Raw genomic sequence first — 26,277 nt, 5'->3', positions numbered from 1 at the left:
TTAGGCAAAAGCTTCCTAATTTTAAGAGAAGGAGACTGGTCTACTGGAGTAGTCTGTTACTAGCTGGATTTGCTAGTCTAGAAAATATTTATTATCTGTGGTTGTTTCTCCACAACTCTTTTTTTTTTCTTTTAAGTTAACTGAAAAAAGTTCACAAACAAAAAAAATTACATTAGCCACTCCTCACCTGCTGCTAATATTGCAGATCAATGTAAAGTCCTGGATATAACAGCTATGTCTTAGTTTTAATATCATTGGAATCCTGATGACAGGAGAATACGAGGTTGCGGTCAAGCCCCAAGAGAAAAAGGACTAAGAGGGAACAATTATGGAGGTAGCACTTTGCACAAAGGATATTAATCCACTCGTGCAATGTCTCCAGTCATCTATGCATCCTACATTCTCTTTATTGGGGCAGAGTGAAAATCTACTGGTTAGAATTTGCAAAAGTTTCAGCACATTTCTTCATTTCTCCAAAATTTTGCTTGTACTTCAGGTTCATCCATACCTCCCCAAAAAATCAAACTGAAGGTTTTGTATGAAGCCATGTGAACCTAGCAAAGTTAGTTTTGTTACAGAGTCAACAAAACTCACTGTTTTTTTTCCTCTGCTACCTCTCGAGCATGGGAGGAGCTCCCCATAAATATATTCAAGGCCACCTTATTGTTCTCCTTTCAGGTGTCTCTATAAAACTCTCCTCTGATATGATGCCTAAATAATAGTGGTGCCAGCCCAATAGCACCATTTTTTTGTTCAGAAGAGTTTTTGTTAGCTTGTGTCTGTCTGTTCCTATCTGTTGTCTCTTGTTTTATAGTTAGATTATAAGCTCCTTGGGGAAAGGATTCTCTATATTTGTACAATGCCCAGCATGGTTACTGGGGCTCCTACGTGCTACTGCAATAATCGTTTTCCCTACAGCTCAAGCCCTTATCTTTCTATGGGGAAAGCCAGGTGACCTTCTTTCCTTCTCATCTCTGTTTATGGGGGTGTCTAATTGATAGGTGCCTTCTCCCTTCCTCTAATCCCTCAAAATGTATCTTCTGAGAAACTGGCAGTTTGTCTAATCCTGCCACTCTGCAGCAGTAGGACCTGCAAAGGAATCCTCCTTTCTGTTACTGCTGCTTGATTGCTCTCTGGATTTCAGATGCTAGAGAGTGCACTATAGGATCAAGAAATCTCTGACATCTAACCAGCCACCACCCGAAGACAACAGAGGTGGGCAAAGTAGAAGAGTACCATCCTCCCTCATCCCAGAAGAAAGTAGCATGGTGAGGGGAGGATCCCAGCCAAGCAAAAGCAAAATACCAAACCAGGAAGAACTAATCTGATTTTGATTTTTAAGTGTAGCCAGAAACCTCCCCCACTTTAGCTAGATTTCAGAAAACCTAATGGTATCTTTGGTGTATTTCAAATTCATAGTGTAACTTAAAACCAGGTAAATTTCGCCAGGATTTATGAAATCTTACAACCACGTGGCATTCTGCTGCTGGTTCTTCAGCTCTTAACTCCAACGTGTACCACATCTTAATAGAAAGATTGCTTTGCAGACCACCTCCCCCATTCCTCTTGGGAGTTGCATAACATCCCCATGGCAACTGTGGTAATTACTGACATTGAAAAGCAATATTAGGAAAATATTTATGTATCTTTTGCTGTTTTTGGTGTGACAAATACTTTGTTCTTTTTGAAATAAATTAGTCACACTCTCTACTTTAGCTCTTCATTTCACTTCCTCATTCCATCTGGCCTGTTTCTCCTCAATGTAAACAAGGAGGAGAGCTGCCACCATGGGACCAGCCAGTTCTCCATATCTCACCAGCCAAGTGCACTGTGGAGCTTGAGTGGTCCATAGAGCACAGCTTGGGAACCTTCACTCCACACAGTAGCAATTCCAGAGATATAATCCTCATGATAGATATACCATTAAAAATATAGAAAAAGCACAGATAGTTTCTCTTTTCAGGAGCCTGGCAAATGAGTGTAAAATAACTGTAAAGCAGAGAGTGAGCATAGGCAAATGTGCACTTGCCCCAGACATACTGTTTTCTCTTCAAAGGACTTGCAGGATCTTTTGTTGTATTAAATCAGACCCATGCTGATTGTATTTTAAAGGATAATTTTGGCTTCCATTAATATTTGTAATGAAATATATCTCCCTTCCCCAGTATGTCGTTCAAAACCACCATGACACTGCCTAAAATTGTCTAAATATGTACTTGCTCTCTAGACCGTAGCGGTTCCAAAGTTAAATAACTTTTACAATGCCTGTTATTTAGTAGAATGACATTAATGGGTGCAAAGAAAATCCCTGCAACGTGGTCCTGAGCCTGCAACGAGTTGCATGAAGACAGATGCTTATCCCCACGTAAAACCTCACGGGAGCTTGCTTGTGCTGGGTGTGAGCACAGGGGTCTGCCTACATGCATTTCATTGCAGGATTGGGGTTATATCTGTAATTGGCCTCCTCTGAGACATTTTTATATGATATGTCAGTAGTCTGCAGATGATGTTAAAATTCCTCCTGTAAATAAAAAGTGGACAAGAGTAATTCAGAATTCTCTGGCATTTATTTTAGAGGAGCCTTAGAAATGTGGCCCACGTATGATGTAATTTCAAACAATACAGAAAAAAGTAGGCAGTAAAGGTCCAATAGTAGTTGACAATGAAGCATTTACTAATTTTAAAAAAGGATGGAAACTAGTGGAGAGAGACTGGAAACAGCAAAAGCATCAGTAGAAATTTTAACATTTGTGAATCCCAATTTAAGTATATTAAATTCACCTAAATCAATGAAATAAATAACAAAAGTCACCTTACAATCATAAACAAGCTGAAACAAAAATAAAGGGCTGTCCGCTATGGAGCCAACTCCCGGGCAGTACTACACAGCACTTTAGTAAAATATGTATTGGCACCTTCCTGAGCTCTTCAGTGCCGAACTCCTGCCCTTCAAGTGCCTCCTCCCACAAATGATCCCTCATCTCCTGCCTCACAGGAAGCAGCACCACCCCTTCAAAAAGGGTCCATGCCTCAGCACCATCCTCTATCCAAGAGCCAGGTTTGAGTAAGAGCCACCACTTTCACTGAGTACTCAACTTCCAGCTTTTAGCAGTTGCCTTTGTAATGGTTCCACTTTATTCTAGCCCACAGAGTGAATGTGAGAGAGTGGCCATGGAATTCTGGGCCCCACCCAGAGAAGGAGAAATCTCAGGCTTTTATCTAGACACCGGTGGAAAAGTATAATATATTAAAGTGAAGTAAGTCCTACTGGAAGGGGCTAAATGAATAGCGCAGAGTTTAGAAATCTTTTGTTGTTCTAATAGTGAGTCTCAGCCTCATAGGCTTGGAGGGACTCCCTATAGCAGGGGTGGGCAAACTTTTTGGGCCAAGGGCCACATCTGGGTGGGGAAACTGTATGCAGGGCAGGGGGTTGGGATGCGGGAGGGGGTGTGGTGTGCAGGTACAGGCTCAGGGCAAGGGATTGGGGCAGAGGAGGGGTGCAGGGTGTATGAGAGGGTTCAGGGAAGGGGGTTGGGGTGCGGGGTGCAGCAGGGGGCTCAGGGCAGGGGGTTGGGATGCAGGAGGGGTGCGAGGTGCAGGCAGGGGGCTTAGGGCAGGGAGTTGGTGGCAGGGGTGCAGGAGGGTTTGGGCTTTGGGGTGACAGCGGCATGCACCAGGACCAGGGCAGGCTCCATGCCTGCCTGCCCTGGCCCCACGCTGCACCACTCCAGGAAGCAGCCAGATCCACATCTCTGGGGCCCCTGAGGGAGGGGGGGCAGAGGGCTCCATGCGTTGCCCTTGCCATGCCTCCAGGTACCTCCCCCGAAGCTCCCATTGGCCACGGTTCCCAGTTCCCGGCCAATGGGAGCTGCGGGGGGGCAGTGCGTGGAGGCAAGAGCAATGCATGGAGCCCTCTGCTCCCCCTCCCCCAGGGGCCCCAGGGACGTGGTGCCAGCCACTTCTGAGAGTGGTGCGGGGCTTGCAGTACCATGGGGGGTAATCCCGCGGGCTGGATCCAAAGCCCTGATGGGCCAGATCCGGCCCGCAGGCCGTAGTTCGCCCACCCCTGCCCTATAGGCTTGTTCAATTGCTGCTTCATTCCCATCCAGTGCTTAGCCTCTCTGCTGAGATTGCACTAAAGGCCTGATCCTGCAAATGTTTATGCGTATGCTGAATTTAATATTAAGCATATACGTGTAATACCTACACCACAGACTTCTGCCACTATCACTCAGTCAGGGGCGTGCAGAGCTGTGATCTCTGACTGATAGACCTGGGCTGGCAAAAGCCCCTAGCTTAGATGCAGTTAAACTGGCATTTACTCTTTTACCAGTATAGTTTATTTCACGTGGTGCTGGGGAAGAAGAGAAGAAGAGAAGAAGATAAGCTGTAACAACGAAAGTACAGGTTTACCAATATATGCTGCAGCCACAGTAGGAGTGCTTTGCTCTTATAGTATAACGGTATTCCCACACTGGTAAACTACTCCTAATGTAGACATAACCCAAGTGTTCATACAATCAGGGCCATAGGAACTGGACTGAAACCTCCTAGCACAACTTCATTTTGCATAGCTACAAAACATCCTTCAGATGGTAACAACAGGCCAATGAGTAATGGACCTAGACTCCTAACCTAAACAAGCAAAGTCCAGTGAAAAACTCCAGAAGCCATTACCAATCTCCTGCATTACCTGGTTTCCCTAAGCCCATTGTAAAAATCTTTTTGAACTGGACAATGAATCTATATTTTATTTTAAAGGTTTGTGAATGCAAAAAAACCTGCTAATTTTAAACAGTCCAGAATTGCTCCAAGAATATGTGGTGGTTTGGAAGAAAATAGACACATGTGATCATGGATTGGCAGTACAGCCCAGCATTTCTAAATTACTACGGAGAAAGGGGAAGACTTATTATGATCCTGTGAGGTAAACAAGGTTTACTTCCATCTGACTAATATAGAAGTAGTTGTCGGAATTAGTCTCAGTTTTTAACTCAGCTCCTTTGGTACAATGAAGCAGAGGCTTCACTAACAAAAATCAGTTTAACTTTCTCCTCAGCTTCTGTGAAAGACTCTAATCTAGAAAGAGGATCTATGCAGGTGGCCCCTTACCTCTGTGCAGATCCCGTCTGAAATTAATAGGGCCCTTTGTGGACATAAGAGGCCACCCAAGCAGATCCAATGGCAAGATGTGAGCCTAAATTCTTAGACCTCATGCTGGCAAAGCCCTTCCCCATGTGGTTAACTTTACAAAGAACTACATACAGTGCATAAAGTTAAGTATGTATGTGTGTTTTGCAGGATCAGGTCCTTACATGGCTGTTTTTTGGCTTTGACTTTTTTCCAGATTCAACAGTCTTGTGTCAAAGTAGATGAATAATTTCAGCAGGAAAAAAAAAAGGTTAAAAAGGATATTCAGGCTGGCCTTGCAGACACTACGCACATGCTCAAATTTATTACTGTGAGTAGCCCCACTAATGGGACTATATTTGCCCAAGCCGCTTTTGTCCACACAACTGATTGCCCATCATATATTCATTTCCATTTATTTTTCAAGCATCTCTCCTAATAAAAGTGCCTGTCATCAGTATGCATTTTTTAACAGAAGCATTTGTTTTTAAACAAACGTTCCCCTGCAACATTTGCAACCCAACAGTGCAGCATTGATACCCTAAACATAAAACTGATTATATCCAAGAGTGAGATTGCCTTACAGGCCTTGATTTTCATTGTCCAAGCTGACAGAAATCCAAAATGTAAAAAGGACAGAGAAAAGTAAATTCAAACCCATTGTTTCATGTTCTCTGTGTGTGTGTGTATATAAATCTCTCCTCTGCTTTTTCCACCAAATGCATCCGATGAAGTGAGCTGTAGCTCACGAAAGCTTATGCTCTAATAAATTTGTTAGTCTCTAAGGTGCCACAAGTACTCCTTTTCTTTTTGCGAATACAGACTAACACGGCTGCTACTCTGAAACCTGTTAATAATCTAAAGTGTCACTAGTAACATAGGTAAAGAAGTGAGTTGATGGACTACATATGATTTTTCAGCTAACAGTGCTCCTTTGAGCAATTACATGCTGCCGGGGGCAGAAAAACCTTGCTTCATAGTTGACAGGAAGAGAGTTAAAATTCTTTCCTGCAGCACAGCCAGCTTTCAGCTGCTTCCTCTCAAGCAATGATTGCCATCAAACCCAGCCACGGAGTTGGGGGGAGGGAGGAAGGGAATGTGGCTGAATTTAGCTGGAGTGAGATAATTGGGTCATTAATGAGGAACTAGAGTAAGGTAGAGGGCTGGAGCATCAGAGAGTAGCCAAGCTTTTTAAGGTTTTGAAAAATTCCTAATGCCAAGATTTCTTTTCTGTTTATTGAAATTTGGCTGGAAGAAGCCTTTTTGCCTTTCTTCGTTTGGACCAAGCTGCTGAACTTGAATGTGTAGCGTGTTTTTCTTGCCCTGGCCTAAGCTAACCTAGTGTATCCTAGAGACATACTTAGGTGATTGTTCAGTAGGTGGTTATGCACTTGTTTCCCATACATAATGTTCCAGGGCACAAAACTGAAGGAGAGGTGACTTGAACCACCCTCCAAATGCAATAACTGCTTAAAATGGTGCACTGTAGGGGGAGGGTAAGTTTTCTTATTTGGCAATGGAAGAGCTGCATAAAAACAGGAACCAAATGAGTCACACACTCGGTTGCATCTGTAGGCCGGGTGCAGTACACACCCGAGGGGCTCCTTGCATCCCTCTAACCCTCACACAAGATCCTTGTGTGCCACCCTCCCATCCTCTATTTCAGGGACTTCCTGTAATTCCCCCCAATTTCCTCTCTGCCAGGGGCTTTTTGTGCCCCCCCTTAATCACCATGGCAGGGGCCCTGCGTGTCCCCCTTTGTCCTCCATTTTCCCCCTGCCAAGTGAACCCGATTCTCCCCTCTTCCCATGCCAGAAGCTCATTCCCCCCTCCATACCTACTGCTTAGCTTTTTGGCTGGGCAATAAGTCTGCCAAATTGCAACATTTTAAAACTGTGTGAAAGGATGGGCATAACTGGGGTGGGGGTATTGTTATGCTGGAATGTGTTAATGGCTAACCTGATACAAGAAACTCCAGGTGTTCCCATTTTCCCCTTCCAGGTGTGAATTTTCACAAAAAGCAGTTAGGTGCTGGCCATTGATGCCTAGAAAATTTCTAGGACAGACAGAGAAATGCCACTCATTTCAGTGTACCACCTTGCTTCACTTGCCCAAAACACAAGGTAGAACTATATGTTTACCCTCTGGTTTTATTTCAAAGCTGTTGCATAGATTGTATGTAGTGGACTAGTTCACATTAAAGGATGTTCATGACTGGAAATGTACTGTAGAGAGCAAAGCTTTATTCATCCAACTGGGACTGTAGACATGAAATTTATTCTGAACTGAGGGAGAGATTTTTGCATCAGAAATGCATGTTGTGGCTATCAGTGACAATAGAGGGAATGGAAGCTTTCAGAGGAGTGGTTCATTATTTTGTTCATATTCTGGCAATTGTGTCTCCAGTCCTACAAACACTGGTACTCTGTGGTACAAGTACATCTGGAGTCTGTGCCTGGAGCCTGGACAAGAAAACAAGAGGCATCATCTCTTGGCATCGCTCTCCTCTGGTATGTACATGTACCACCTACATGCAGAGTGCACAGACAGAGCCTTGTCTGCTCAGCCTATTTGCAGTTGGGTGGCAGAATTGGATGTGAAGCAGCAACAAATTGCAGAGTGGGAAACAAACCACAAGGAAACCTGAGTCTTTTTGGGAGCAGCAAAATAGAACTGCATTTCTATTGTAACACAGGCTCTAGTCATCCTCTTGAGCGATCCTATCTTCCAGTCAAGGAAAGAAGCAGGTTCATCCACAAAAAAAAGAGTGACTGAGTCAGTGAGCCTAGGGGCAGAGAACAAAGAAGCATTAAACTTGAACAAACTGTGTTGGGATTTTAGGAATGGGACCTGTATTGCTTTATCGCTATAGGATATACAGAAATTAAACCAAGCCCCCTAGTAACTTTCATGTTTCCACAGGAAAAAAACAAACTGTGGTACTGTTCCTGGTCACACACCATCCCTGTCACATGCTGCTCTGTTAATTAATAAATGTCAAACCTTTTATATCAAAGGTGATACTAACGAGAATCTGTGCAAATGCCCACAGGAGTGTGCCAAGAATCCCACAAACTGCATTGCAATAAGTTCAAAAATCATATCAGCCTGCTTAAACCCTCTTATAAATGTAGTGATTCAATCCGCCCTAAACCAGGTGGAGAGAGCTACCTGGAGACTTTTCCCTTCCATAACAGTGCAGAGCTGCTGCAGTGGTTCCTGTCCCACACCCAGCCTCCCAGCTGCTGCTGTTGCGGGTGTGACTAGGGAACAGAGAGCACAACTGACGCAGATTAGAGCACTCAGTGTAGAAGGAGGGGATACAAAGGTGATTTTTGCACACCCTGTAATCTGGTGCTTCTGTGCACCAGACCAGTCCCTTAGCATAGATCAAAGTACGCTAAAGGCTGTCTGATAACTCCTAACAGTAGATGGGGATTGCCAGCACATTAGGGATTGAGCTCAGTTCTTATACAAAGAATGAAGTCTTTAAACCTATGAGGGGCTGTTGTTTTTTAATAATAAATGTTGGATTCTTTCTATTTGCCTTCTGGTTTCTGGGCCTTTAGGGTGCATTTGTTTCATGTTTTCAGACTTTTCTCTGCACCCAAGAAAGCTAGAAACTTTTTTAAAAAAAAAATATTTTTAAAGGAAAGCTGAGATTTGTGCACAATCACGTGATTTTTGCAGCAAGGGCTGTAAGAAAAAATCAAATATTGCAATAAAAATCCCAAGTGTTGGCACTGCACTCAGCGGTGGAGGGTGAATTGCAGGATCTGAGGGATAGCCAGGATATTTCAGGTGTCTGTACCTCCTTGAGGTACAGTGCACAGATTCTATTTTGAGCTACTAAAATATTTTAAATTTTCAAAATTGCAAAGTAAAGAGAGCACCTGATTCAGTGTCAGGTCTTGTGTGCTTAAATACTTTGCTGAATCAGGGCCTCAATACTTCTTTTTGACTGTAAAGCTGGGAGGCTGGGCATGGGACAGGAACCACTGCAGCTGCTCTGCACTGTTATGGAAGGGAAGAGTCTCCAGGTAGCTCTCTCCATCTGGTTTAGGGCGGATTGAATCACTACATGTTATAAGAGGGTTTAAGCAGGCTGATATGATTTTTGAACTTATTGCAATGCAGTTTGTGGGATTCTTGGCACACTCCTGTGGGCATTTGCACAGATTCTCGTTAGTATCACCTTTTATATCTTTATTTTAGATAATGAATAGATTGGTATGTAATCTCTTATAGATAACAGAATTTTATTTTTCATAGATTAAACATCTACATAGAAGCTATTGTAGGACCCCAATAAAAAGATCTGAGGTATTTTTACCAATTAATTACAGCCTTTATTAAATTACACAGAGCACAAGCATGAGTGAAGGATATGGATAGACTGAGACAGATATGTGATGTGTGTCTGTTTTGGAATAACCAATTCCTTTTCATTCTTTACCCATTAGTGTTTGCCTGGGTACTGTAAAAGTGATTCATCATGATTCTGCCACTTTATGCAATCATCCCTAGCTCTTACAAAGAATTTATTTCGCTCCCCAAATACAGATATGCTCACTGTCTCTCAGATACATTAGATGTTATCCCTTAGCTTAAACGTGCACTGTTTTCAAAGCCAATGAGCTTTTACTGAAGTCAATCAAATCTTCACAGATAAAACGCAAATGCAGAGGACCCAATCTTGCTCCTATTAAAGTCAAAGGGAGTTTTCCCATTGGTGTCAGCAGCAGGAGGACTGGACCTTAAAGGTGAGGGGGGAGGATGATTTATAAAGCTGATAATAATGCCTCAACTTGATCTCAGCCAGCAGCTGCGAGGGTCAAACTTTGCTTCATCTAGACTGATTTCTGTTTGCAGTTCTGCCAGCACTTTATGTAATACAGAGCAGCAATGATACTAACTGTAACATGCTCTGTCTGCTTATGTAGCCTTCATTCACCAAGATACCTGAGCACCTCACAGACTAATTATATTAATCTCACAACATCTCTTGGAGGGAGTGAAGTATTATCATTGCCTCATTTTACAGATGCCAAAGTGAGAAACACTGAACTCAGGCAGTTCCTAAGGTTGCACAGGCAGAGCCAAGAATTGAATCCACATCTCACAAGCCTAATGCCTTAACCACAAGATAGGGTGACCAGACAGCAAGAGTGAAAAATCAAGACGGGATGGCAAGTAATAGGGACCTATATAAGACAAAGTGCCAAATATCAGGACTGTTCCTATAAAATTGGGACATCTGTCACAAGACCATCCTTCTGGTCTTCAGAAGACTTGATTTTGTTTGTGCAGCACTGACTTCCAGTTTAGTTTAACATTGATAAGCAGCGGTTATCTTTTAGTATAAATTAAATGTATCCTGTTTACTACCATTCCACAGAATACATCTTTAAGTGTATTGCTAGTCAAAAGCTTTCATCGAATAGAAACTGTCATCAGACTTAATTTACAGCTCAACATGTAAAAATATATAAGAAAGGTTCTTCAGGATTTTCCAGCAGTTCAGCCCTCTTCGCAGTGTGCACTCCTTCTCTCCCTCTGCTTGTGTCCCTGGTTCTGACTTGTGTTTCAGCATTATAGAAATTTCCCCTTGTTTTCCATCTCACGCTGGTCTCAGCTGTATACCTCTGGCCTGTGCTCCTCCCTGTCTCCACCCATCCCCTGCTGTGTTCTGACTTTAAGCATCTCAGGAATTTCATCACTTTTTTCTCCCCAAGTTGAACATTGTTTCTGTGTGCTATGAGACCCACAATGCACCTGTTGATTTACATTCATAGCAATCAGTACGCCTTTCCTGCTTGTTCTTAAAAGACCTCTCTGAATCTCTCCTTGGCTGTTAGTGAAACTGACTTGCAGGGCGCTGCTAGGTTTATATGTTCCCATAAGATACACCACTTCCTTTGCTCATTTCCTCTCCTTTACCATACAGTCTTAGCATAGGTTACAGTACATGGTAATGTATGTGAGGTATCATTTTCTATTTATAGCTAGGGCTGGATCAGTCAGTAGTCACAAAAGAGACAGCACTAAATAACATATGCGTAAGTCTTCATTCGAAATGAACAAATTGCAAACGTTGCCTGTAATAGCAAAATAGTGCCAAACATTGGTGTAAATCAGCAGTGCCTGGACTGCACACAGTGCTCTCTGTATGAACTCCCTGTTGCACTGGTTTTGTCATTGTGTGTAGTTTTGTTGCAATTACTTGTATTATATTTTCCTTAATGTATTTATTTTGAAAGTCAATGGGACTCAGGAGCCAAAGTGTCTGTCACTTTTGAAAATGAGCTTAGGGCTCCTTAATCACGTAGACCTTGCAATGCTTAGTGAAGCAACGCTTAAAAGCCTTTAAAATCTGGACGTTAGCCTGTTTGCCTCCCGTTTCCTCATCTGTCGAAAGGAGTATTATTAGTGGTATCACTCATAATCATCAGCACTGAGATAAATTAGTTAGTGTTCTTATAGGACTTGGCATAGGAAAGTATTTTCATTGTTAGATTTTAGGTAGTTACCTGCTCCAACAACATGAAGCTTTGTTTAGAAAACTGGTAGTGGACATGACTCATAGTTATGGCTACATTTATGTCAGGGAGGTCATGGAAGTCTTGGAATCTGTGACTTCCAGAGATCTCCAGGACATTCTCTGCTTCAGCCCCACGGACTGCAGGGTTCTGGAGCTGACAGCCAGCGGGGCCCTGGCAGGGTTCCAGGGACAGACAACAGCAGCGACAAGTGACAGGGGGCCCCCTGCAAAGTTCCAGGGACAGGTGACAGATTCCTGAAGGGGCCTCCTCAGGGTTCCAGTGACAGGCGACAGTCTCGTACGAGGGGGAGGGGGACGCCTGGGGCAAGCGGCTGGGGTGTCCCGTTTTCTCTTTGGGAAATATAGACACTCTGCAGCTCCCAGACGCTGTGGGCAGAGGGGGAACCCCACAGCTCCCAGCCACCAGGGAGCTGTAGCAGCACAAGTCACAGACAGGTCACGGCTTCTGTGAATTTTTGTTTATTGCCCGTGACCTGTCCATGACTTTTACTAAGAATAACCATGACAAAATCTCTATAAGGCCCTGGTTCAGCAAGGTACTCAAACATATGCTCCAGTCTCATTGAGTTCAGTGAGGAAATGCCTGACTGACCCCCATGTAAAGCCCTGATTCAGGAGAGCGTTTAAGCACTTGCTTATGGAGCTCACATACAGATTTAAATGTGACTGAGCGCTGCCCTGAATAAGGATGCTTTCCTGAAGCAGGGCCTAAATAACATGAGAATTAGGCTGATTCTTCTCTGCATTTTACAACTACTGAGATGAAAGAATTTTAAAGTGTTTAAATTAAACCTCTGGAGGCAGCCTGCTCAGTGGCTGGGAAGAGGGATCCCCTTCCATTGCTTTGCACTCCTGAAGGGAAGCCCGTCACAACTTCATTAGTTAGAAAGTGAGGTGGGAACAGGGAAGTCATTCAGTTGTGGATCAGATGTGGAAGGAAAGTCTTCCCTTTATGAAGACACACATCGGTTATCACTTGTACCAGTAGCCTTGCTCCACTCATTGCTTTGCACGCACTCACCTGGTATAGCAAAGTACGGACTCTCACTAAATACATCCAAGATGCTGGTGGCAGTCTTCCCCTCGACACGGATGTGTGATGGCATTCCATTGCTGAGCAATGCTCAGCAACACTGTATTTCATATCGTGCCACTACACTGGTACCTCACACGTGTACATTCACTTTAATCTCTGAAACGTGACATCAGAGTTTTCTCTTCTCTCGTGGTCTGGGGTGGACTGAAGTGATCTCTGGATAGATCTGCAAATGAACTGTCACAAAGCAAATGACTGGGCATAAGGGCTTCCTTTCGCAGGCAATTAATTGCAGACATGTTCTGCCAAGTGCCAGCTATACTCACCCACCAGATGTGCCATCAGTGAACATGCCCAAGACCTGAATGAAATACTGCTGGATGCTTTCTCCCCATCATGTGGAGAACAGAGGGAGGCGGATGCCTCTTGTTCTCCTTCAGTGAGGGCCTCTATCCAGATGACAATATCTCACAATTTACATAGTCACAATGTGAAACCCATAGAAATGGTCTCAACAGCTAGCAAGAAAATTTTGACTAGAAATGTTGTCATTTTAAGGCCAAAGGGGGCCATTAGATTATCTAGTCTGACCTCCTGTCTATCATAGATATTAAATTTCACCCAAATACCCCCATACAGAGCCCAATGACTTTAGCTAGACTAAAGCATTTCAGTCCTCAGGAGGCTAAACTGTTGTGTGCCACAGGCAGAGAACAGGAGCCTTGAGGCACCACCAGTGACTGAGGCCCCTGACATGGCCAGGAATTGATTAAGTGATCCCAGCTGGCAATCCATCCTCCGTGCTGCAGAAGAAAGTGAAAAACTGCCAAGGTCCTTGCCAATCTGACCAGGTGGAAAATTGCTTCCTGACCACAAATCTAGTTTGATAACCTGAGCATGTGGGCAAGATCCACTATCCAGTCACCTAAGAAAGAGGATTCCTTGTACCTCCTCAGAGCATTGCTCCAGCCCTTTCAGTGTTTCTCCTCCAGCTGTGGCCCATCTCTGATGCTGCAGAGAAAGGCGAAGAAACAACAACAAAAACACCTAGAATACATTCAGCCAATTGTGCATTGGGGAAAAAATTCCTTTCTGACCTCTGCAGGCGACTGGCTGAAGCTCTAAAGCTTGCCGTTTGATTGTAGTCATTGTCTTGATGCAAGTGTTATGCACATGGTGAGGTTAATGCAGAGCTTCCCATTCTCCCCAGGGCCTATGAACAAGGGGAACCATAGATTCAGATTCCAAGGCCAGAAGGGACCACCATGACTATCTAACCTGACTCCTCCCCCCAAACCTGCTGGCTTCTGGAAGATAGTAAATACAATTATAAAACTCTGAAATCTAAGCACAGAGTAAGGACACACCAGTATTCCAAATGCTTCACTTAAGGCCTGATACAAAACCCATTGAAATCAGTGGGAGTCTTTCCACTCCCTTTGTGTGCTTTGGATCAAACCCTTCACCTTCACCAAAAAAGATGTTGACTTGTGCTGTGAAATCTACATGGGTAATTAGGTCAGGAACTGCAATGAAAAGAGATGTGGTGAATGTTAAGATCTCTTTCTGCAGCTCCATCTATGTGATTCTTTGGAGTTTTAGATTAGCAGCCGTGTTAGTCTCTAATCACAAAAAGAAAAGGAGTACTTGTGGCACCTTAGAGACCACTGAATGCATCCGATGAAGTGAGCTGTAGCTCACGAAAGCTTATGCTCAAATAAATTTGTTAGTCTCTAAGGTGCCACAAGTACTCCTTTTCTTTTTGGAGTTTTACACATCAGCACAATGGGGATACTTGGGGTGAGGAGTGATTCCCATCTATTTCCTCTGACCAGGTACAGATGGAGCAGAAAGATCAATAGCCCATCTTCAAAATTATCCTGTTATAAATAAAAAAGCCCAGAGAGGAAAGAATTTATCAGACTGCTTCATCCTTGTTTCTTTCATTTTGTTTTCTTTGTGGGGGCACCTCTGAGTGACTCCTCATTATTTGTTTGGCTGCTTCTTCACCTTGGAAGCAATGGATATATTTCAGAGTGTTTGGGGTCTGAGTTTAGATAAGCATCATAAAGGTTGAATACATTGATTTTCATACAAGACATTCTCTGCACTCATTGCTGAGCTACGTATCTCCTACAGGAGCGTATTTGTTTGGGGTGGGAAGTATATATTGTGGTTTGGATTTATTTGGTATTTACATGTTAGATTTTTAAAAAAATCAATTTTAATTTATCTTAGATACTTATATGGCTTAATTACTGTAGTATTTGGGTGCCTCACAATCATTGAGCAATGATTTTTTTAAGTGAACCTTTATGGAATTAAAATTATTTCCCACCATTAATACAAATCAAATACAACAGAGTGCATGCCAAAATCTTCTGTGTGCCTGTCTATCTACATAGTCTTCTTTTGTTGCTGCAGTCCATTGTGCACTTGAGTCACTAATGCCTTATGTGCAAGGACCAATTTTCATATATCATTTAAACTTTTTTTTATTTAGAAACTAGATTATGTTTTTGACGAGAAGGGCAATTAGGTGTAAAGGATTAGCTCATCTGTTGTCTGTTTGTTTTCCGTCCTACAAAATGCCAGCAACAAAGAATGTGTGCACTTTGACTCTTATGTGCAAAATTGCTATTTCATTCACACACATTCAACTAGAGTTGCAATGTTACTAAAACATCTAACTTGTGCATTTAACAGCAGCGTACGAAGTGGAGCAGCAATGTATTATTTATGAGTGAATTGTCAGACTATTTGTTGACATAATTATGATGAGGCTCTCTGGACAGTTCATGTTAGAAGACTGTGATTGGAAATGAAAGCTATCCCCTTCCTGTGTAACTAAAGCCAAAGTCTTGGGAAATTTGAACTTTTGATTGTTAAGCGGCTAACACTGAGAAAACAAAAGGATGTTACCGGGAAGCAGGTGCCGTATATAGCACAGATGTCGTTCTCAAACTATGTATCCGATTTGTAACCCACCAGTGGGGTCATGAAGCGTTATTAGTAGGTCATGAGAAGCCCAGTGCTTTTGACTCTCCTTATCAGAAGGGATTTGGTCTTGTTACAGAAGTTCTGACAGTTCAGCAACATTGCATTCTTACTGTGCCAGCTGTGAAAGGTCAGTCACAGTCAGCTCTGGCTTCAGACAAAATATTTCCAGCAAGAGTCCTCCTGATGAACTATAGTTGTTTTGTCTATCCAGCGAATGATGATAGCTACATATTGTACAGTTTTCCTGTGCTACTGGATATCTCTTTGTTTGTATGATTTCTCAAACTCTGGGATTTATCAACTTAGATACAACTGTAAACAAAAACCCACAAGCTTCAGGCCCATCTTTCAGTTTTTTTCTTAGAAATATTAAAATACATAGTTGATTGGTTAACTTGTGGAAGTAACGTCATCTTCATACTTTTGAGCTACTGAAAAAGGGAGAAAGGAAAGAAAATACTTTCCAGATAATTGTAACTAAAACTGAAAATGATAATAATCAAAATATGGGAAGAAGCCTTTGTTCCCCTAGAGCAGGGGTTCTCAAACTGGGGGTCGGGACCCCTCAGGGGGTCGTGAGGTTATTACAGAGGGGATTGCGAGCTGTCAGCCTCCACCCCAAACCCTGCTTTGCCTCCAGCATTTATAATGGTGTTAAATATATTTTAAAGTGTTTTTAATTTATAAGGGAGAGGGTGTCACGCTCAGAGGCTTGCTATGTGAAAGGGGTCACCAGCACAAAAGTTTGAGAACCACTGCCCTGGAGGATGGCTGAATCTGATTGGAACTTACCCTTACAGAGGATGGTGAGGTGTGCTTATCAATCAGAGAGGGGCTAATTCCCACAGATGGTTGAATGTGCCTGGAGCTCTTCAAGGAGAAGGAGCTAACCACCCTACAGGCTTCTGGTTGGCGCTAGTCACTTTCTTATTTTATTTTGGAATATTTCCACTTCTCGGAGGTGAAAAACAATGCTGAGCCTATTCATACATCCACCATGGAAAACTGCAAATACAGGATCGATTGGACTTATCATGTAAGATATTTGTTAGGCACTGTTACCATGGTATAAAGCTCATGGGGCAATTGTTCATGTCAAAAGATAATGGTGCAAGCACCAAAGCAGTTCAATTACTGTGTGTCACGCTGCAGCATCGCAAGTTGCTAAAAAGTCCAATTCTCAAGTGACAGTCCTTGCCACAAATAATGCCAGTGTAAGGAGCAGGCCCGGAGAATGAAAGCTGGCACACTACTAGTTCATGAGGGCAGCTGCACTTTCCTCTTCATTTTCCTGTCTCTCAACCCCGTCTCTTCAGCCACTTTGATTCCCTGGCCCAGTACAACCTGTTGCTAGCTGCATCTTCCCAGCTTGTGGTGTCGATGTTGAAAGTTTTCAGGTTCCTCTTGTAAATGTCCTTGAACCTGAACTTATGTTGGCCCAGTGGCCTTGGAAAATTTGCAAGTTCTTCATACAGGAGATTCTTTGGAATGTGTACATTGTCCATCTAGTGCAGCTGACCAAGCCAATAGAGAGTCCGAGTTTGAGATTTGTGATTAGACTTGGCAATTTTGCTTTCTCAAGTACTTCAGTGTCAGAAACTTTGGTTTCCCACTTGATGTGTAGACTATGGTGAAGAAAGCGAGTGTGGAAAATGTTTAGCTTTCTCTCAAGCCTGCTGTAGGAGGTCCAGATCTCAGTACTATGCAGCAATGTGCTCAAAACACACATCTGGTAGATTCATATCTTGCTGTTCAATGTTAATTTCCTGTTATCCCATACATGCTTGGTCAGTTGGTTGAATGTGGTAGCTGCCTTTCTGATACAAAAATTAAGCTCACCATCTAGAGATTAGGATCAACAGTATCTGATATTTTGATAGCAGAACTTCTGCACAACTTCTAGCATAGCGTTAGTTCTTGGAACATCTGGAGCAGCCAACACATCTTGTGCCATAATCATTGTCTTATTTGAACGGATGGTTAGTCCAATTTTATGACAAACTAGTGCAAAGTTGCTGGAGCTCCTCTGTGTACGATGAGCATGGCGCCATCAGCGAAAAGAAGTTCTCTTGTCAGCAGCTATGTTTGACTTTGCTCGAGTATCTAATAAAAATGACTCTTTAAATTGTGTGGGTCAGTGAAACTGTGTAGCTTTCAGGATCCACAAATGAAGAGCCTCCTCAAAGGCCCCACACACAAAGGAACGGAGGGAGCTCATGGAGTAACTGCAAAGTGAAAACAACATTGCCTGTCAAGATCACACAGTGTTTGAAAACAGACTGTATGGAATTACAGCCAGAGTGAACAGCATAGTGGGAATGATATATCATCTCGGGCAGCTCCTGGCTGATTTCACTGTACAACAGTCAGGATGATGACAAAACTCAGCATAAGTAAAGCCTTTGCTAAGTCAAATCAGCATGTTGCCATTAGCAATTGACAATGCACTAATAACATAAAGATCCTGGATATTCCATAGAGATGAGAGAATCCAGATACTGATCTTGTTTATGGAAAAGTTCCCCACATAGTACTTATCATTGGACCCTAAAGAGCTAATTTATATTGGAAGCTGTTTGTGGATTCTTGTAAATAAATAAAACCCATTGTTTCATGTTCTCTGTGTGTGTATATAAATCTCCCCACTGTATTTTCCACTGAATGCATCCGATGAAGTGAGCTGTAGCTCACGAAAGCTTATGCTCAAATAAATTTCTTAGTCTCTAAGGTGCCACAAGTACTCCTTTTCTTTTTTGTGAATACAGACTAACAGGGCTGCTACTCTAAAACCTGTAAATAGACTGTAGTTGACAAACACCAAAGAGGGAACTCTGAGCTTAACTGTTTCTGAGATAAGGATTTAATAACATAACAAGAAAATCCATTTGAAGGCACTAGACCAGCTTTGATCTCAGTTACAGTGATAAATCTAGAGTTATTCCAATTAAATCAAAGGAGTTATTCAGGGTTTACACTAGTATAAATGAGACCAGAATCTGGCTGCTGTGTAGGCCCCATTATTCAGAACAAAAGGGGGACCCCAAATGCCTTCCCAAAGTTTCTTGCAGATTTACTAAAATCACAACTGAAGCATATGCTAGGAAGGATTCTGCCTATAATGCGTCAGACACTAAAATGCTGACTAGGTTGCATGCTATCGAATATTTTCTATTCATAAAATCTGATGGATAATTTTTATAATATTTAAAAGTCACTTCAAATTGTATGTTGCAATGATTTCCTGTTTTCTGATCATCAGAGACATGGTACCTTATCTGCCTATTTCCCCTCCCCTTTTCTGCAGAAAATCTCTCTTTAGATGTAGACTCATTATTCATATCCATCAATCTAGGTTCTTAATTGGCGCTTAAAGAGACAGACAAATCATACACAGTAGTTCTCATCCCGTTTGGAAATGGAAGGTGTCCAGCTACATTTCCTCAGTGCATTCAGTCTCAACTAGAACAGCATACAGTGGCGGATTAGCTACTGGACCAACAGGGCCAATTGGGGGCCCTCCAGAAAAATTGGTGGCCCCACGCCCCGACCCACTTCTCCCACCCAGCACTCCTGCCTTGACCCAGCTCCCCGGCAGGAGTGCCAGGTCGGGGGAGGGCAGAGCAAGCCCTTTATACTCCTTTTCTTTTTGACTAGTTAGGCATCTTGGGCTGAATTTTGCTCTCAGTTGCCCAAATGACAATCCAGATTAATTCTATTGGCTACAGCGGAGTTGCTCTGGGTTTACACTGGTGTAACTGAGAGCAGATTTTAGCTCCTGCTTTTCTGTACATTTTCTCCATCTGCTGAGGGCTGCATTGCATCACAGGCAGTGATGTGACATCCAAGGGGATTTGCAAGTTACGGAAATGTAATCTTATTTGTATTTGTTCTCAACTCTTTTAGGAGCTCAGATATTTCTGCTTTGTCTTTTGTTTTGTTTTGTTTGGCCCTTTTTTTTTTTTAAGTCAAGGTTAGTGGAGACAGTTGAAAAATTATAGGTAGAGTAATTCTTCTGGTAAGTAGAGCACCTGTGCTAACTTATCAGCTGAACTTTTGTAAAAGGATATTGAGGTACTTTTGCATATTTGAATAAGAAACTATCACAAGAAAAGAGGTAATAAAAAGGTGATAATACTATCTGGTAGTACAGGTTTCAGAGTAGCAGCCGTGTTAGTCTGTATTTGCAAAAAGAAAAGGAGTACTTGTGGCACCTTAGAGACTAACAAATTTATTTGAGCATAAGCTATCGTGAGCTACAGCTCACTTCATCGGGTGCATTTGGTGGAAAATACAGTGGGGAGATTTATATACACACATAGAGAACATGAAAAATGAGTTTTATCATACACACTGTAAGGAGAGTGATCAATTAAGATAAGCCATCACCAGTGGGGGGGAGGGGGAAGGAAAAAACCTTTCATGGTGACAAACAAGGTGGGCCATTTCCAGCAGTTAACAAGAATGTCTGAGGAACAGTGGGGGGTGGGGTGGGGGGAGAAATAACATGGGGAAATAGTTTTACTTTGTGTAATGACTCATCCACTCCCAGTCTCTATTCAAGCCTAAGTTAATTGTATCCAGTTTGCAAATTAATTCCAATTCAGCAGTCTCTCGCTGGAGTCTGGTTTTGAAGTTTTTTTGTTGAAGGATAGCCACCCTCAGGTCTGTAATCGAGTGACCGGAGAGATTGAACTGTTCTCCAACTGGTTTTTGAATGTTATAATTCTTGATGTCTGATTTGTGTCCATTTATTCTTTTATGTAGAGACTGTCCAGTTTGACCAATGTACATGGCAGAGGGGCATTGCTGGCACATGATGGCATATATCATATTGGTAGATGCGCAGGTGAACGAGCCTCTGATAGTGTGGCTGATGCGATTAGGCCCTATGATGGTGTCCCCTGAATAGATATGTGGACAGAGTTGGCAACGGGCTTTGTTGCAAGGATAGGTTCCTGGGTTAGTGGTTCTGTTGTGTGGTGTGTGGTTGCTGGTGAGTATTTGCTTCAGGTTGGAGGGCTGTCTGTAAGCAAGGACTGGCCTGTCTCCCAAGATCTGTGAGAGTGATGGGTCATGCTTCAGGATAGGTTGTAGATCCTTGATGATACATTGGAGAAGTTTTAGTTGGGGGCTGAAGGTGATGGCTAGTGGCATTTTGTTATTTTCTTTGTTGGGCCTGTCCTGTAGTAGGTGACTTCTGGGTACTCTTCTGGCTCTGTCAATCTGTTTCTTCACTTCAGCAGGTGGGTATTGTAGTTGTAAGAATGCATGATAGAGATCTTGTAGGTGTTTGTCTCAGTCTGAGGGTTTGGAGCAAATGTGGTTATATCGTAGAGCTTGGCTGTAGACAATGAATCGTGTGGTGTGATCTGGATGAAAGCTAGAGGCATGTAGGTAGGAATAGCGGTCAGTAGGTTTCTGATATAGGGTGGTGTTTATGTGATCATCGCTTATTAGCACCATAGTGTCCCGGAAGTGGATCTCTTGTGTGGACTGGTCCAGGCTGAGGTTGATGGTGGGATGGAAATTGTTGAAATCATGGTGGAATTCCTCAAGGGCTTCTTTTCCATGGGTCCAGATGATGAAGATGTCATCAATGTAGCGCAAGTAGAGTAGGGGCATTAGGGGACGAGAGCTGAGGAAGCGTTGTTCTAAGTCAGCCATAAAAATGTTGGCATACTGTGGGGCCATGTGGGTACCCATCGCAGTGCCGCTAATTTGAAGGTATACATTGTCCCCAAATGTGAAATAGTTATGGGTGAGGACAAAGTCACAAAGTTCAGCCACCAGGTTAGCCGTGACATTATCGGGGATACTGTTCCTGACGGCTTGTAGTCCATCTTTGTGTGGAATGTTGGTGTAGAGGGCTTCTACATCCATAGTGGCTAGGATGGTGTTTTTAGGAAGATCACCGATGGATTGTAGTTTCCTCAGGAAGTCAGTGGTGTCTCAAAGATAACTGGGAGTGCTGGTAACATAGGGCCTGAGGAGGGAGTCTACATAGCCAGACAATCCTGCTGTCAGGGTGCCAATGCCTGAGATGATGGGGCGTCCAGGATTTCCAGGTTTATGGATCTTGGGTAGCAGATAGAATACCCCAGGTCGGGGTTCCAGTGGTGTGTCTGTGCGGATTTGTTCTTGTGCTTTTTCAGAGAGTTTCTTGAGAAAATGGTATAGTTTCTTTTGGTAACCTTCAGTGGGATCAGAGGGTAATGGCTTGTAGAAAGTGGTGTTGGAGAGCTGCCTAGTAGCCTCTTGTTCATATTCCGACCTATTCATGATGATGACAGCACCTCCTTTGTCAGCCTTTTTGATTATGATGTCAGAGTTATTTCTGAGGCTGTGGATGGCATTGTGTTCTGCACGGCTGAGGTTATGGGGCAAGTGATGCTCCTTTTCCACAATTTCAGCCCGTGCACTTCGGCGGAAGCACTCTATGTAGAAGTCCAGTCTGCTGTTTCGACCTTCAGGAGGAGTCCACCCAGAATCCTTCTTTTTGTAGTGTTGGTTGGAAGGTCTCTGTGGGTTAATGAGTTGGTCAGAGGTGTGTTGGAAATATTCCTTGAGTCGGAGACATCGAAAATGGATTCTAGGTCACCCACAGAACTGTATCATGTTCCTGGGGGTGGAGGGGCAAAAGGAGAGGCCCCGAGATAGGACAGATTCTTCTGCTGGGCTAAGAGTATAGTTGGATAGATTAACAATATTGCTGGGTGGGTTAAGGGAACCACTGTTGTGGCCCCTTGTGGCATGTAGTAGTTTCGAGAGTTTAGTGTCCTTTTTCTTTTGTAGAGAAGCAAAGTGTGTTACCAGCACTCCCAGCTATCTTCGAGACACCACTGACTTCCTGAGGAAACTGACTTAGAACCGGGACACTACGGTTCTAATAAGCGATGGTCACATAAACACCACCCTATATCGGAAACCTACTGACCGCTATTTCTACCTACCTGCCTCTAGCTTTCATCCAGATCACACCACACAATCCATTGTCTACAGCCAAGCTCTACCATATAACCGCATTTGCTCCAACCCCTCAGACAGAGACAAACACCTACAAGATCTCTATCATGCATTCTTACAACTACAATACCCACCTGCTGAAGTGAAGAAACAGATTGACAGAGCCAGAAGAGTACCCAGAAATCACCTACTACAGGACAGGCCCAACGAAGAAAATAACAGAATGCCACTAGCCATCACCTTCAGCCCCCAACTAAAACCTCTCCAATGTATCATCAAAGATCTACAACCTATCCTGAAGCATGACCCATCACTCTCACAGATCTTGGGAGACAGGCCAGTCCTTGCTTACAGACAGCCCTCCAACCTGAAGCAAATACTCACCTGCAACCACACACCACACAACAGAACCACTAACCCAGGAACCTATCCTTGCAACAAAGCCCGTTGCCAACTCTGTCCACATATCTATTCATCATAGGGCCTAATCACATCAGCCACACTATCAGGGGCTCGTTCACCTGCGCATCTACCAATATGATATATGCCATCATGTGCCAGCAATGCCCCTCTGCCATGTACATTGGTCAAACTGGACAGTCTCTACATAAAAGAATAAATGGACACAAATCAGACATCAAGAATTATAACATTCAAAAACCAGTCGGAGAACACTTCAATCTCTCCGGTCACTCAATTACAGAGCTGAGAGTGGCTATCCTTCAACAAAAAAGCTTCAGAAACAGACTCCAGCGAGAGACTGCTGAATTGGAATTAATTTGCAAACTGGATACAATTAATTTAGGCTTGAATAGAGACTGGGAGTGGATGAGTCATTACACAAAGTAAAACTATTTCCCCATGTTATTTCTCCCCCCCATCCCACCCCCCACAGTTCCTCAGACATTCTTGTTAACTGCTGGAAATGGCCCACCTTGCTTGTCACCATGAAAGGTTTTCCTCCTTCCCCCCCACCTCCTGCTGGTGATGGCTCATCTTAAGTGATCACTCTCCTTACAGTAAAAAGAAAAGGAGTACTTGTGGCACCTTAGAGACTAACAAATTTATTAGAGCATAAGCTTTCGTGAGCTACAGCTCACGAAAGCTTATGCTCTAATAAATTTTTTAGTCTCTAAGGTGCCACAAGTACTCCTTTTCTTTTTGCGAATACAGACTAACACGGCTGCTACTCTGAAACCTCTCCTTACAGTGTGTATGATAAAACCCATTGTTTCATGTTCTCTGTGTATGTATATAAATCTCCCCACTGTATTTTCCACCGAATGCATCCGATGAAGTAAGCTGTAGCTCACGAAAGTTTATGCTCAAATAAATTTGTTAGTCTCTAAGGTGCCACAAGTACTCCTTTTCTTTCTGGTAGTACAGTTTCACATTGCTTTAGGTTAGCATTTGCTAGCAAGAGCAGCTCTCTAGAGAGAAAATGTTGGGGGCTTTGCCTGCAAAAAATCACTCCTTGTTTTCACCTATGACAACATATAAACGGGCACATGTTTGTGCATGTTCATGCCCCCACCCCCACCCCCCGCCCCTACACACACACACAATTCTGAACCAAAACTGTGAAAGATGTTCCTCTTAGAAATATGTTGCTTTCCATTGGCAGGAATGATTTTTCACTAGCTTTACTGAACCTGCTAATTTTTTTCCACACAGTACTGCTGGAAAGTATATTATTGTGCCAGTTTGTTTGCTGGCATAAATGGGCTCAGTTCCATTGACTGCAGTAGAATTTTCCACTTTTATAAAAGCAGAGAATTTGACCCGCTATTACAAAATCCCTAACATTTTTACTAGTGTATTTTATATTATGATTTTTTTTCTAACATTTTAATCAAGTTTGGGGATAGAAAAGGCAGACAAATGGTGTTTTCTGGAAAACTAAATTTACTTATTAACTGAGTGGCTGAAAATTTAAAGCCACTGGATCAAAGTTTGATCTCAATTACTGATGTAATTTTGAAGTAATTCCATTGGAGTGGAGTTACTCCAGATTTACACTGATATATCTGAGATTAGAATTTGACTCACTATATCTAGATTCCCTTCAGCATCGAGGCTTATTTTCACCTGAGTGGCACATCTCTACCTTGCAACTACTCCATTGGCTTTTCTGAGAACCTTTTTGTTGGGAAGGGTGCAATTTTAGTTTCTATATTTAAAAGATCCAATTATGTAAATTAATTTTAAAAGCTTTATCTTTAATCTTCAGGGAGACAGGTCATTGCATGAAGCCTGGTACAGACTTAAAACAAGAGATCTGCTGCTTTGAAGTGTGTCCCAAAATAACAACCACCTCTGATTCTTTTAGTGTGTCTGACAGGCTGACTTCTGAGATTTATCCTGTAGGTTGAATGGGACAAGTTCTGAGATACTGCCAGTTCTAGAAAAAGAAAAGGAGTACTTGTGGCACCTTAGAGACTAACAAATTTATTAGAGCATAAGCTTTCGTGAGCTACAGCTCACTTCATCGGATGCATTTGGTGGAAAAAACAGAGGAGAGATTTATATACACACACACAGAGAACATGAAACAATGGGTTTATCATACACACTGTAAGGGGAGTGATCACTTAAGATAAGCCATCACCAACAGCAGGGGGGGGAACTCCTTCCCCCCCCCCCCCCCCCCGCTGTTGGTGATGGCTTATCTTAAGTGATCACTCTCCTTACAGTGTGTATGATAAACCCATTGTTTCATGTTCTCTGTGTGTGTGTATATAAATCTCTCCTCTGTTTTTTCCACCAAAAATCCTCCTTCCCCCCCTGCTGTTGGTGATGGCTTATCTTAAGTGATCACTCTCCTTACAGTGTGTATGATAAACCCATTGTTTCATGTTCTCTGTGTGTGTGTATATAAATCTCTCCTCTGTTTTTTCCACCAAATGCATCCGATGAAGTGAGCTGTAGCTCACGAAAGCTTATGCTCTAATAAATTTGTTAGTCTCTAAGGTGCCACAAGTACTCCTTTTCTTTTTGCGAATACAGACTAACACGGCTGCTACTCTGAAACCTGCCAGTTCTAGGCAAGGGATCAGTCTTCCTTGAAAACAGTCATGATCTCTGACAGTAAATATAGTGAACAGGAGATGTTGGGATGGGCTGTGGAAGGGAGACAGACCCCTTTCAACATATGGTAGAGCTCCTGAGACCAGTGGTCACGAGTTGGCAATCAGCAGGCTATTTAGGAGTTTGTATTTCAGAGAGTTTAATTTTTCAGGCATTTTTTCCAGGGATTACAGGGAAGAGGAAACTACCTCAGAACAGGGTGGATATTAACCAAGAGAAAACAAGCTGTTAGCTTACCCATACTTGGGCTTTAAAAAGTATCCATCACAGGCTGGAGTAAATATCTCACTGTGTTTACAAAGACATACTGCCTCCTGCAATCAGCAGGGTGAATTTACCTACAGGTTCATTCTGACACAGCCAAAATGTTCCCATGCTGTCTAGAGGTCAGAAATGCTTTGGCTGAGGACGAGATACCTACAAACTGACTTAGAAACATACAAGATCATATTTGCATGGAACCAAGATTAGACTGGAAAGCACACCCCAGGCACCAGGC

General features: G+C 42.9%; 1 long non-coding RNA gene across 1 annotated transcript; it reads right to left on the bottom strand.

Moving 5' to 3' along the window:
* Nucleotides 1-7,630: 7,630 nt before the first annotated feature.
* On the bottom strand, nt 7,631-8,390 carry LOC119852033. The gene is made up of 2 exons (XR_005291497.1): nt 8,302-8,390; nt 7,631-7,915 (listed from the first exon to the last, which is right to left on the bottom strand). It is a non-coding gene; the product is annotated as an uncharacterized LOC119852033 (long non-coding RNA).
* Nucleotides 8,391-26,277: the final 17,887 nt, after the last annotated feature.

The sequence above is a fragment of the Dermochelys coriacea genome, chromosome 2 (genome assembly GCF_009764565.3).
Source record: "Dermochelys coriacea isolate rDerCor1 chromosome 2, rDerCor1.pri.v4, whole genome shotgun sequence".
Taxonomy (NCBI): Eukaryota; Metazoa; Chordata; order Testudines; family Dermochelyidae; genus Dermochelys; species Dermochelys coriacea.
Note: the sequence above shows the minus strand (reverse complement) of the source record. Positions and strands in the feature narration are given on the sequence as shown.